We start from the raw sequence: 12,630 nt of genomic DNA, 5'->3' as shown, positions 1-12,630 counted from the left end.
ACCCGATATAAAAAGGCTTATAAAATCAGTACATTGTTTCTTGTGCAAAGGATTATGAAAGTTAATGTGGGGACTTTTTTTTGGTATCAGACTGCCCAATTCGCCTTAATCCTTGTGGTTTCCATCCTGTTTGTCGCTTCTTCAGAGTAAAACGGATAAAACCCACTCAGTTGTTATAAGCTAGTTGTGTATACTCTTTAAGCAAGCGGCAAACATATTAGTCATTCAATTTTTAGGTTTTTAATTTTAAGTTTCAGCCCTTGTAGGTTGACAGGTGTTTCGGCTTCTGAGTCTTTCTCAAAACCGGGCTATATTTAAGTAACAGTAACTTCCATGCATTTGTATGTCAATTTCCTGTTCCTTTGCCCTTGGTTACCGCGCTCCTTACTGGTCCTGTGATAATCCCTACCTGCTAACATAACAGTACTTGACCTGCTAGATTCACTCGACACTCCTAATCAGTTCTCATTTTTGTGCCTGTTATTGTTGTGTTTGCACTATGGTTTCTTTTATCAATTGTACTTACGCAGATGAGGAATTGCTTGTGAGGGAAATCCAGAAACAAAATGTTGTCATGACTGCTGGTGATGTCAACGATTCCCAAGATCACATTAAGAGTCCAATGAAAGATGTTTCCACTTTGTGTACATCCCCGCAATGACAAACAGCACCATCTTTGGTAGAAAACACATGTTGCTGTAAACATTTTGCCTGCATGGCCTACATATCAGAAGATGATCCTGTGCTCAATACGTGACACATCAGAAACACGTTCTAGCAATTTGCTGTGCGTGTTCTGTTTTGAGAATTCTTTTGGCGCTTATGCACCAACTTCATGGAACCATGCCCAGCAATATTGTGTCAATCCCCTTTTACTGAAGAATCCTTCCTTATAGATTAGTTTTCAATGCTAAACTGATTCTATCACATGTGTTCGCTTTATTTCTATTCACAAATGTATCCTGGTTATTTTAAACTCAATGAATCATTCTTGTTTTTTGTGAGTCTTCAATTTTCTTTGTCACAAGTATAATCTAACACGAAAATACTTTCCATCAAGTTATTGAATTCCATAGAAATATAATTGTGCATTTCTTATGTTTTAATTATTTGTTGTTGCACTCTTTAGCTACGTGTATATGTATTGGCTTTCTGATCTATGCCTACTTTTTCAAAGTTATGCAAAAAACGTACAATTTAAGTTTCCATGTCGGTGAACAAAAAATGTATCTTATTAATACAGTTGGCAAATGGTTGTGGCCTATAGATATTACACGTGGTGGATTCACGGAAGAATAGCGGTCAGAGTTTGTCAAGTCATACTTGCATATGTTGTAAGAGCCATCTGGGGGGAATTTCCAAGTGATGCTGGGAAATAAACTGGATTTGTTCAGATAATGGCAAATTCTTAACAATGTAACCTATAGTTCTTAGCATATTTCCATATTTCTTTTAAAGTAAGGGTTCTGACAAAATTTTTAAAACGTAATACATTTGTTATACATGTAACTTTAAGTGTGATTTCTCAGTCTTTGATATGCCTGTTTTTCTTTCCAAATAAATGTCTTACTATGAACCCACATACACACATTTAAGTTGTTTTGGTATCTTTTAAACCATACACCAAAGTGTAAACGAGACATGTGACAAGACTAAAAATAACGAGGATAAGCCCGAGTGCGAAAAGGGCGAGGGACATTTCAGCTGACTGTTTGGCTGTGTGTGACTGGAGCCTGCTGCAGGAGCACAGCTTCTCCTTTGAACTTCTCCTTTGAACTTACTGCTGAATCCCCTGCTTTTCCTCTGCGGTGAGCTGTGAGCCGTGAGGAAAGCTGTGAGGAAAGCGGGAAGAAGGAGTGAGGCCACGCCCCCTGCAAGGCCACGCCCACACAAGGAAGTGGGTCTGAAAAGGAGCTCCCAGCCACCCTTGCGGCGATAAGCCAGAATGCGAAAAGGGCGAGGGACATTTCAGCTGACTGTTTGACTGTGTGTGACTGGAGCCTGCTGCAGGAGCGCAGCTTCTCCTTTGAACTTCTCCTTTGAACTTACTGCTGAATCCCCTGCTTTTCCTCCGCAGCGAGTCATGAACCGTGAGGAAAGCCGTGAGGAAAGCGGGAAGAAGGAGCGAGGCCTCGCCCCCTGCAAGGCCACGCTCACACAAGGAAGTGGGGCTGAAAAAGAGCTCCCAGCCGCCCTTGCGGCGATAAGCCCGAGTGTGAAAAGGGCGAGGCACATTTCAGCTGACTGTTTGGCTGTTTGCTGGCTTGCTGGTTTATCAGATAAGAAAACATGCGGAGTAGACCGCTGAGTTCGAGCAGTCTACAGCAGTCCACGGCCGTCATGGCCAGCCCGGAGGCATTGGTCAACCCCCTACCATTGCGACAGAGGACTAATCAGGATCAACTGGTCCAACCCTCAACAGCCCTCAGTCGTGTACTGAAAAGTCAGTACTCTCGCCTGGAGCAGCTGAACGAAAAAGGTAACCATTGCTCTCATTATATATAAAAAAAAAGAGAGACCATAATTTCATCTTCATCTTCTCTCTCCGCCACCAGCCCCTCAGGCCCCCTCTCACCTGTGGGTCCACGGTCTAACGCTGGCGGTGGCGGTGACGACGGCCAGGCCGGACCCCATGCCCACTGCCTGGAGGATGGAGTTCTGATAGACGAAGTCTTTGACAAATCCATCCCCTTCATCCACCCTCCTCCTTGTCACGACTTTACCGATGTCGAGGCTGGCTGCATCCTGGAGAGCGCCCAAAGACCGACCAGATCTTGTTGCCCACTACGCCGTCTCCATCTACAAACCACTCGGGGTTGAGTCCAACCGACCGGCCCGCCTCCGCTGCGGCCAGTGGGACCACAACCAACGGGGCCGTAGGGTGCCGTCGGTCTGATCCCAGCAGCCCGGTCGCGGACACTCCACCCAGTGACAAAAACTGTACAGACTTAGACGTGCTGAAGATTCAGCAGACCCACAAAGACCTTGATCACACTTCACTACCAGTACGGTCCCCGGACCGATCAAGTGCGCATTTAGCATCTAGAGTATTCAAAACACCACCCAAATGGAATTACACCCAAAACCAAATTCACCAAAACAAGACACTCTCGGAAATAACATAGACATGCTCCGCTTGCGACCGCCTTATCTGCTCCCAAAAACTTCACTAACGGAGTCGCCAATGAACCCTTCTGTAGTAACACATGTGGGCGAGCAGCCCGGACATCCTGCAGAGGTGGCCGCGCCACCGGCCTCCCCAAAGGGTTCACCAAGCAAACCTTTTGCTCGCCAAAGACAAACAGCTCTGGCCATACTGAAAATCAAAGCTTTGCAACAAAAGAAATCCCGCGTGAACATACCAGCGCCGCTTTTCATCAAAGGAAGCATCCGGTGATCACTAAGAAATCGGATTCAGGGAAAGTGGCACTCCCTAAACCTCTTATGTCCCATGCTCTGAAAGACTTTTTCGCTAAGCAAATGAAGAGAAAGTTAGAGTCAGAGGCGGAGCATTCTGACGCAGAACTATTGGACGCGGTATTAGAAATTCCATCTGCCCCTAAGCAAAGAAAAACATCATTAATAAACTCTGCTGATTCATCTTCAGAAACTTCACAGCTCTTGCCAACAAAGACCCTACCTTCACGAATTGAAGATCACCGTCCAAGACCCAATCATCTAAATCAGCTCCCATTGGTGGCAACAGTACCTCTACCACCAGTCTCTGCTGAACCAACCCCCACACATCCGCCAGGGAACGGTGACACAGAAAATGACATACGGATTTCGCCAGGTATTATTCATCTAGACGAAATAACACCTAGAAACAATCCAGGTGCAGCCGCTCCATTTACCCTGCTGCTGCCGGGAACCCACAAAACGAACATAACTGATCAAGACATCCTACCTTCACCAAAACAAAAAGACAATTGCAGAAATACATCTACTGCTATAAGAAATAGAAGCTCCAGCCAATCTTCGACAAACCAACAGAAAGAGGACACAGGAAAGTACCTGGATCTGTTAACAATTGTGTCAGCAATTACGGTGGGATTGTCCCCTTTTGTAAAATTGTACAAATCTATAAACGATTCATTGAAAGACTTGTTGACGCTATCAGCTATGACAAATTCAAAAGTGACCTTTTTGGAAGGTTTTATCACCGCACTCGATCAAAAGAACGTCGATCGAGAACGATTGTGGGAGCTAAGAATTGCCCGTTTAGAAGACCAACTAACATTACGACCTCTCACGTTACCCAGTCTGGCTTTCCAACCGACCTCAAACCCATCAACTCACCCAATGGCCGAGAAACTAGTCACAGGAAAAAACAATCAAAAAACACAAACCACTCCACCACTTGAACCAACTAAAGTGGCCTGCACTTTAAAAGATCACGCCTCACTAGAAACCTGGTCCGACAAAGCAAAAAAAAGAAACTCACACTACCAACGAGAAGAAAAAAAAAGTGAAAGAACCAACTAAAATTGCAACAATATTCAACTTCACCAAACCGGGGCTGGCTCTACAACCTAAACAAGGTGCGTCTTTAGCAGAGACCACGACCACGTATAACACGAACTACAGCAGACGGACCACACAATAATTGAGTTGGATAACTCGCAGACACCTACCTCAGACTCGGTGTTGAACTCATCTCTAATAAACTTAACAGACCACTTTGATCAGGAGGAAGCCACTACATCGCCCCTAACTTCACACCGAACTCCAACTCCAATGTCAAATACACCTCCTCCACCTCGTTCCTCAACTGAACCTATAAAATCATCACTGACCGTGTCGAACCCAGCTACGTCGATCACAGAAAACTCATTGGAGGAACCCTCGACCAGCAAAATCTGCGACAAAAAACAAACTACATGTGCAGACAAGCAGAATTTGCAAAGAAATGGCCCTTTCACAAATGAAAAGGAACGACCCCGAAAATTGACACAGGTTATCCAGAAAGACCAAAAGTGACTGAACTCTCCATCGTCACATGATCATAGATCAAGTCATAATCGTATTTTCAAAATGGAACAACTAACAGTAGGCAAAAACATTCTGGTCTTAAACAGAAAAACAGTTTTAAACATCTTTGCTAAAGTACCCAGTCTGAATTCTCTGTCTACTACCGACTTTGTCTTAATCAAGCCCTACCATAGGGAAAAAAAAGCCAAAGCATATCTACACATGAGGAACCTGTCACAATACGACCCAATCACAGATGCATATGCATCATTGAAGCAATTGGGCTTTGGCCTTTTATAAATACAACCTTTTTCGGCCCCATTGACAAAGTCAGACACACTAAACAATACAGAAGTGCTAACCGAACACCAAAAGCAAAAAAATCAGCAGTCCAATACAAAAACAAAAGACGAGATAACCACACAGAAATGGACGAGCGACACCATGAGAGGCCACATTACACTTCACATGCACGCCAGGAAAGAACTTACTATCCTAGAACAGAAGAAGGTAGTCATGGAAAAAAGGCATCTTACATCAAATAGAAACCATGCAGATGATACTGCTTCAAAACGCAGAGAATTTCAGGACCAAACTCCGAGACGACCTCTGGTCGGACAGTGGAGCTGGTTGAAAAAAGTTCTGAAACCTAACCCTCAAAATTAGCAGCGAAGCAACAAGGACTTTCAACAAGCGGACCACAAACTCCAATTATCCACCAACACCGCTCTCCAAGCTAACAAAATGTGCTCCTGAAACACGAGGGGACATGACCATCTGCTCCGTCCTGAGACTCAAGACCTAGCTCAATTTGATATAATATGCCTCCAAGAGACTTGGTTGAGAGATAAACCGGTGCTCGACGGCTACGATACTGAAATATCTCCAGCGGTCAAGGGCATTTTAGGCAGACCATCATCAGGCCTCTTAAAGGCAATCCGCATTGGCTCTGGAATCTCCATAAAAACAAAGGTCGCAGAAAGCTATGGTATCCTGGCTCTCCAGACGGAGTGGAATCACCCAGAAGAAACCACAAAGGGCAATCAGAAACTAAACCTTGCTATTATCAACATCGACTGGAACCCCCAAAGAGTTAGCAATAACGAATTCTATGATGCATTGACAAACTTATTAGACAAATTTACAACAGAACTTTGCACTGACCATATCATAATCTGTGGCGATTTCAACGCCAAGTGCCATTTATCTGTTCGCCCCACACCTACTACAACTGCTGATGTGAGAGGAGACCTACTGTCAAACTTGATGGACGTCAGAAATGTCCACAATGTTGCAACTGTGCGAGGCCAACTCCCTACTTTCCCTACCTGGGAGCGTGCACATGCATCAGCAACGCTGGATTACATCTTTATTTCCCACACCCTACTATCATACGTGAAGTCCTTTGAGGTATACAAAGCAAAAGAAAGTGACCACAACTTGTTAGCAATGGTATTAGAATCCGCCAACGTCCAAAAACCAACGTATACAGCTACCATTGAACTGGCAACAAATCAAATGCGAGTTCAGTTAACAGCAACGAACATAAAAGCACTAACAGAGACATACAAGGAGGATCTGAGAAATACCAGCAAAGGTCCTGTAAGACCTAATTACCTCCCTCTCCTCCTACCACACATAGCAAAACCAAAGAACCCCAGTGCCCTACGGAAAACTGGGCTACCCGAATATGATGAATTATTAGTCCAGAAAAGAAGAGAGCTGAGAAAGCTAAGGTGAAAATGCAGACTCAACAACGATGATAACCACAAGCACGCGCTGAGTGCTGCTTCAAGAGCTTACAGATCATGGTTAAGACATCGGAAGGCAGCAACCCATCAAAAAGACACAGAACAGATGCTGAAAACCTTAACTTCAAAGAGTGCAAGAGAATTTTGGGCTTTAATAAAAAATAAAAATCAGGACACTTATAACCAACTTATTAATTCCATATCTGAATGAACCTGGATATCTTTCTTCTCCACTCAATTTGCCCCAATTCCCTTCTCAGCAAATACTGCCACATTCTCCAAGGAAACAACATGGATAAACTTAGCAGACCAGGAAGACGTGCTCTCAGCAATCTTAAAACTGAAATCTTTAAGGGCGCCTGGGCCAGATAGTCTTACCAACATAGACCTGAAGCAGGACCCAGTCGAATGGGCCTTCCTGATAATGAAAATCTTCGATCAATGTAAAATCACCAAATAAATTCCCTTAACATGGACGGGGGCGGTGATCGTTCCAATCTTCAAAAAAGGAAACGGAGACAACCCCGCCAACTACCGTCCAATAGCCCTGCTAGACATCATGGGCAACATTTTCGCAACCTTACTTCTTTCCAAATTTCAAAAATGGGCAAGAACATTGCCATCAACAGATCACCTACAAACGGGTTTTCTAAAAAACGCTAGCACCAGCATTAATATCATGATCTTGAACATCATCAAAGAAAACATAAAAAACGGTGCGCCGAAAGTCTTTTTAGCGTTTACTGATCTATCGCAAGCTTTCGTCAAAATGAGTCGACAAAGACTATGGTCTAAATTGACGAATTGGAATTGCCCACTGGAAATCTTAGAGCCAATCATTGCCTTACATACAGACACGACCATTTGAGTTTGTTTAAACCGCCAATGCTATCTGATCAGTTTAAATCTGAACGAGGAGTCAAGCAAGGATGTCCCTTAGCTCCAGCCCTCTTCATCGCTTTCCTGTGTACTTCCAGTACACTCAACCACTGATCAGAGCATTCCCTCCTAAAGTAGGAAACACTCCAGTACCAAGATTGCTCTACGTGGACGACGTGATTCTTATGGATCAAACACAAACAAAAATTGGTCTTCAGCGCCAACTGACAAACTTGGCCAGATATATAATGGCAAATGACCTGGAAATAAATACAGCGACATCCAAAATCCTGATCCTGGACAACAAGCGCACCAAAGGTAGAGGGAACGACACCTGGTCTTTGAACAACACAAATATTGAAACTGTGACAAATATAAAACACTTGGGCATAATGATCGACGAATCCAGATCCGAGAAATCTATGTACCAAGCTCTCTGGAGCAAAGTAAAAACCCTGATCACACAAACAAGGTTAGTCGATCGTAAATATGGAAAATTCTCCCTCTTAGCAGCGATCCAGTTCTGCAAACAAAAGGTGGTCCCCAAGCTAACCTATGGAATGGATGTGGCTCTAAACATACAATAATCAATATGGCCCAAACTTGAGGGCTACCGCTGGAAAGCAGTCCTGGGCCTGCCTAAATCCACATCGATATCAGCCATTAGACAAAAACTCGGCTTCCTCCGTAGAACAGGGACAAATGAGAACCCTGAGAAATATCCTAATGCTGTAAAATCTTCCTATCTACAAAATGATTCAGGAGGAACTCCGCATTGGGCGCTGTAAAGCCCTGAACTTTTGGGAGCAGAAACTCACGCTGAAACTTACAGACCTGGCTTGCACCCAAGAGGACTTAATACAAAATCTGGAAAAAATCCAAAACAAAAGTTGCACAAGAAGATTGGATCAAAACGTGCCATATAGCAACAGCAAACAAACTGCTAGGTCATTTGCCACCAACCACTAACAAGTTGAAGCAGCTGTTAAATTACTGCATCAAATTCCCAAACAAGAACTTCCAGAAACTCTTTATGAGAATAAGACTGAACCGCAGTCCAACTCAAGAAATTCAGGCCATCCGCTCCCAAACAACCTCGAAAACTTGTAGACTATCTTTAAACATCGAAATGGTCGAAACGCTTCTGAACTGCCCCAAAACGAACTACTTGCGCAAAGCATTTTTATTACCCTTATTCTACGACTCAGCACTGAGAGAAGAACACATATGGTGGTGCCGTCTGGTAGCAGGCGAAAAGATGAAATGGGCATTAGCCACAGTTAAGATGTTTGACGCAGCCCTAAAAAAGGCCACAGAGACTGAACACCTAACTGTCGAAGCCTCAACTCCTGCGTCGTCATATTCACCTTTGACATACACACTTATCAGATACTGTTTCTAGTAAAAATCAATTTCTCCTTTTGGTTAGAATCAAGTAAAATAAAAAAATAAAAAAATAACAAAATGCATTTTATCTTTGGTTATCATGTGTTTTCTTTGCATTGCGTACTGTACATTTCCAGGGTTTACATTTATGAATACATAGTGGTTTTGTAAGTAAAAGGGAAATTGTGTTCAAATAAAATGAACACACATATACAGAAGTGTGTACAAAAATGTCTATGATCTATATGCCCAGTCATTTCATGTCACTAGTCCTGCTTTGACAATGTGGATGTTTTCAGCTGACTTCATCCTCGCCTCCCTCCCGCTTATAAAAGGAATTTCTCACTTTGGCCCTGCACTCACAATGTGGGGTGGTTGGTCATCTATGTTCCAGGTGGTGAACACAATGTACAACTCAAGGGGGTCTTTCATTCAATATGCCTTGGCAACATGGTGATCCCAGAATCATGTCTCCAGACTTTCCTTTGAAGACCCTGCCATTGCAATCAAGATATGTATGTCACTGTTCACGCATGCATTGATATTTTCACTGACTTCATGCTGATTGCTCCCTCCCTTATCAAAGGTAGTTCTCAATTTGGCCCTGCTCTCACAATAGAGGTTGGTGGTCATGCACGTCCCATCTGCCGAACACAGTGCACAATACGAAGGGGTCTTGCATGCAATGTCCCTTGGCCATGTAAGACACAGTGTCTCCAGATTTTCCTTTGAAGATCATGTCCCGGCAATCAAGATTTTAATGTCACTCTTAACGCAGGCAATGACCTTTTCCATTGACTTCATCCAGACCCCACACTCCCCTATCAAAGGCAGATCTCTCTTTGGCTTTGTTTTCACAATGGTGGTTGGTGGTCCTGCACATCCCAATTTACAATTCAAAGGGGCCTTGCATCCAACGTGCCTTTTCCACATATACCAATAATTATCAATATTTATTGTATGGCTATTGCTTCCACTATCCCTATAATATCTTTCCCCATTTTTCATATATGTTGGTAAAATAATGCTTTTCATATTGTGAGGTTTGTGAAATTGCTCCTCTATTATCTTTTTTAATTTGATGTAAAGACTCATATTCTTTTTTTGTGTTTAATGATTTTTTATTAACTATTTAATAATAATAACAATGACATAAATTATAAGATTAATCTATCAGTAGGCATATCATAGACAGAAAATGGTGAAGAAAAGAATGTATATCTAGTAATGAGAGAATAATAACATTATAGTATGCATACCGTAGTCAACAAGATTAATGATCGAATCATCATATGAAGATTATGATGGGACAAACGAGGGGTAGATATACTAAGGACGAACAGAGAGTAGAGGGAGAGGGGTAGAGGGAACCATTCAAAACAATAAACGTTGGCTAAACGTTATAATTATACACATGTAATCATTCATTTGAAGCAATGAAACAGTTGATCTTCATGTACCATGAGTGGACATATTGTGATAAGAGAGATATTCAGTAAAAAAAAACATTTAACATCATGTTTGGATCGAGCATTAAGACGTACCGCCATGGATTGTTCCAGTCTGTGAATGTGACATACAGTGTTCCACCAACCTTTAACAGGTTTTTAGAGTCGTTCCAGTTGGTTGTTATAAGCTTAATAGCAATTGCAATAAATAAGACTTATAGACCATAGGCGTGGTGTGGTTTTTTCCTTTCAAGGGCTATGCTCCCCAGGAGTATGTTCGAGAATGTTAGGGGTGGATCGACCTTAAAAATGATGTTCAAGAGAGACCATAACTCTCACCAGAATGATTTAACAAAGGGGCACTGAAAGAACATATGACTATAGGATCCACAGATATTGCCACAAGTCCAGCAGTTTCCAACTGTTCACAATTGGTTTTCAACAAGCATTGGGATTATAAAGACCCTGTGAAGAAAGAAAAGTAGATTATGTGAAATGTTGGCAGCAGTGGAGACTGTTTTGACCTTAGTCCAGAGTAATTGCCATGTTTTGTCATCAACCCTTTCCCACAATCTATTTCCCATTGGACTTGGATAGACGATCTATTAGTAGGAGAGTTTTTAGTACCTCATTATTTATAGAATTGAGCCGCTTTGATATTGGGAGTAGAAGTTATTAACAGGATTCTTGTAGGGTTGGCAATAAGCTCATTCTGAGTGAAGTGAAGAAAACTATTAAGGCACGCGTTAACTAATTTATGGTAAAAGCTAACGTACAAGGAGGGTAAGGAAAATCTTTTTTTCAAATCTTGGAAGGATTCCCAGCCAGTAGTGTGATAGATTTGATGAATGACTCTAATAACTTTGCTAATCCAGGATTACCTATAAAGTGGCTAATTGTTGAATGTAATATATTTGTTATTCCATAGAAATTGTGAGAATTTGAGAGTTAGCAAGCAAGTAGGTTGGAAGAGAAAGGTTCTGAGGGCAGGGACTGCCGCCTTAATCAGGTTAGTAAGCTTAGCAGATACAGATCCAAATATATAGATCAAATCCTGGGTTTTGATAGGTGTTGTTAACTCCCTCTTAAGAATAAACCAGGAAGGGAGGTTCTCGATTTCAGAGGAGGTAAGCCAGCTGCATGATTGTTTAATAAGGAATTCCTTATGTTATTGTTTGAAGTCTGGAAAATTGACACCACCATGTTCAAAGGGGGCTCTAAGTTTGCTTACATTAATTATTTTAACTTTACCAATGCATAATAGTGTATTATTGAAGCACCATCTGCAGGAATGTTTATTAATATTAAGAAAAACAAAGGTGGTAACAACTTGGGGGCGTGATCAGAGATCACAATGTTGGCAATGCGAGAATCAAGAACAGTGTGTAACAGTGATTTGCTGACAAAGATATAATCTAGACGTGAGAGGGAATCATGAGGCAGTAAGTGAAATGTGAAGTCAAAGTCTGGTGGGTGCAAGAGTCTCCAGGTATCAGCCAAACCTCTCTCTGAGGTGCAGATGGTAAATGCATTGTGGGACTTGCAGCTTCGGAAGACGCATTTGGATCTTCTGTCCATAAATGGCTCAAGAACATTATTAAAGTCACCATAGACCAAGGTCAGTGAGGTCAGATTGTAAGACATTTTAAAATGAAATTATATTTTATTTATATGTTTTGTTTCACTATTTATATGTTTTGTTTCACTGTGTCCCAGAAATTGGGGTCTGCCAGAGTGGGACTGTACATATTCATAATAGATATAACATTAGCCCCGATCTGTAGTTTAACCCACAACCACCAACCATTATTAACAGTATTTTGATGAATAATTTTGTTGGGGACGCTTTTACTGATGAGTTTGGCAATACCTTTTTTCTTTGCTGGGGCAGTGCTGGCAATTGCATCCTGGACCCACAGAGATTTCAATTTCATTGATTCGACCATGGACAGGTGGGTCTCCTGTATACAGGCAACAGAGGGGCCAAATCTTTTGAGATGTGAGAGAACTTTACACCGCTTAATTGGGTTGTTAATACCTTTCACATTCCAGGATATGCATTTAAAAGTACTCATTATCAACTATTGATCCTAGTAAATATGAACAATACATGTTAGACATAGTAATTGAGTAAAGGAAATAACTGTCAAAGAATGATAATGGAAAAAATAAACATATACATGTTATGGCTTGTG

This window comes from Ambystoma mexicanum, chromosome 9 (assembly GCF_040938575.1).
Source record: "Ambystoma mexicanum isolate Mex_15411 chromosome 9, UKY_AmexF1_1, whole genome shotgun sequence".
In the NCBI taxonomy this organism is placed as follows: Eukaryota; Metazoa; Chordata; class Amphibia; order Caudata; family Ambystomatidae; genus Ambystoma; species Ambystoma mexicanum.
This window is presented reverse-complemented; position numbering follows the sequence as displayed.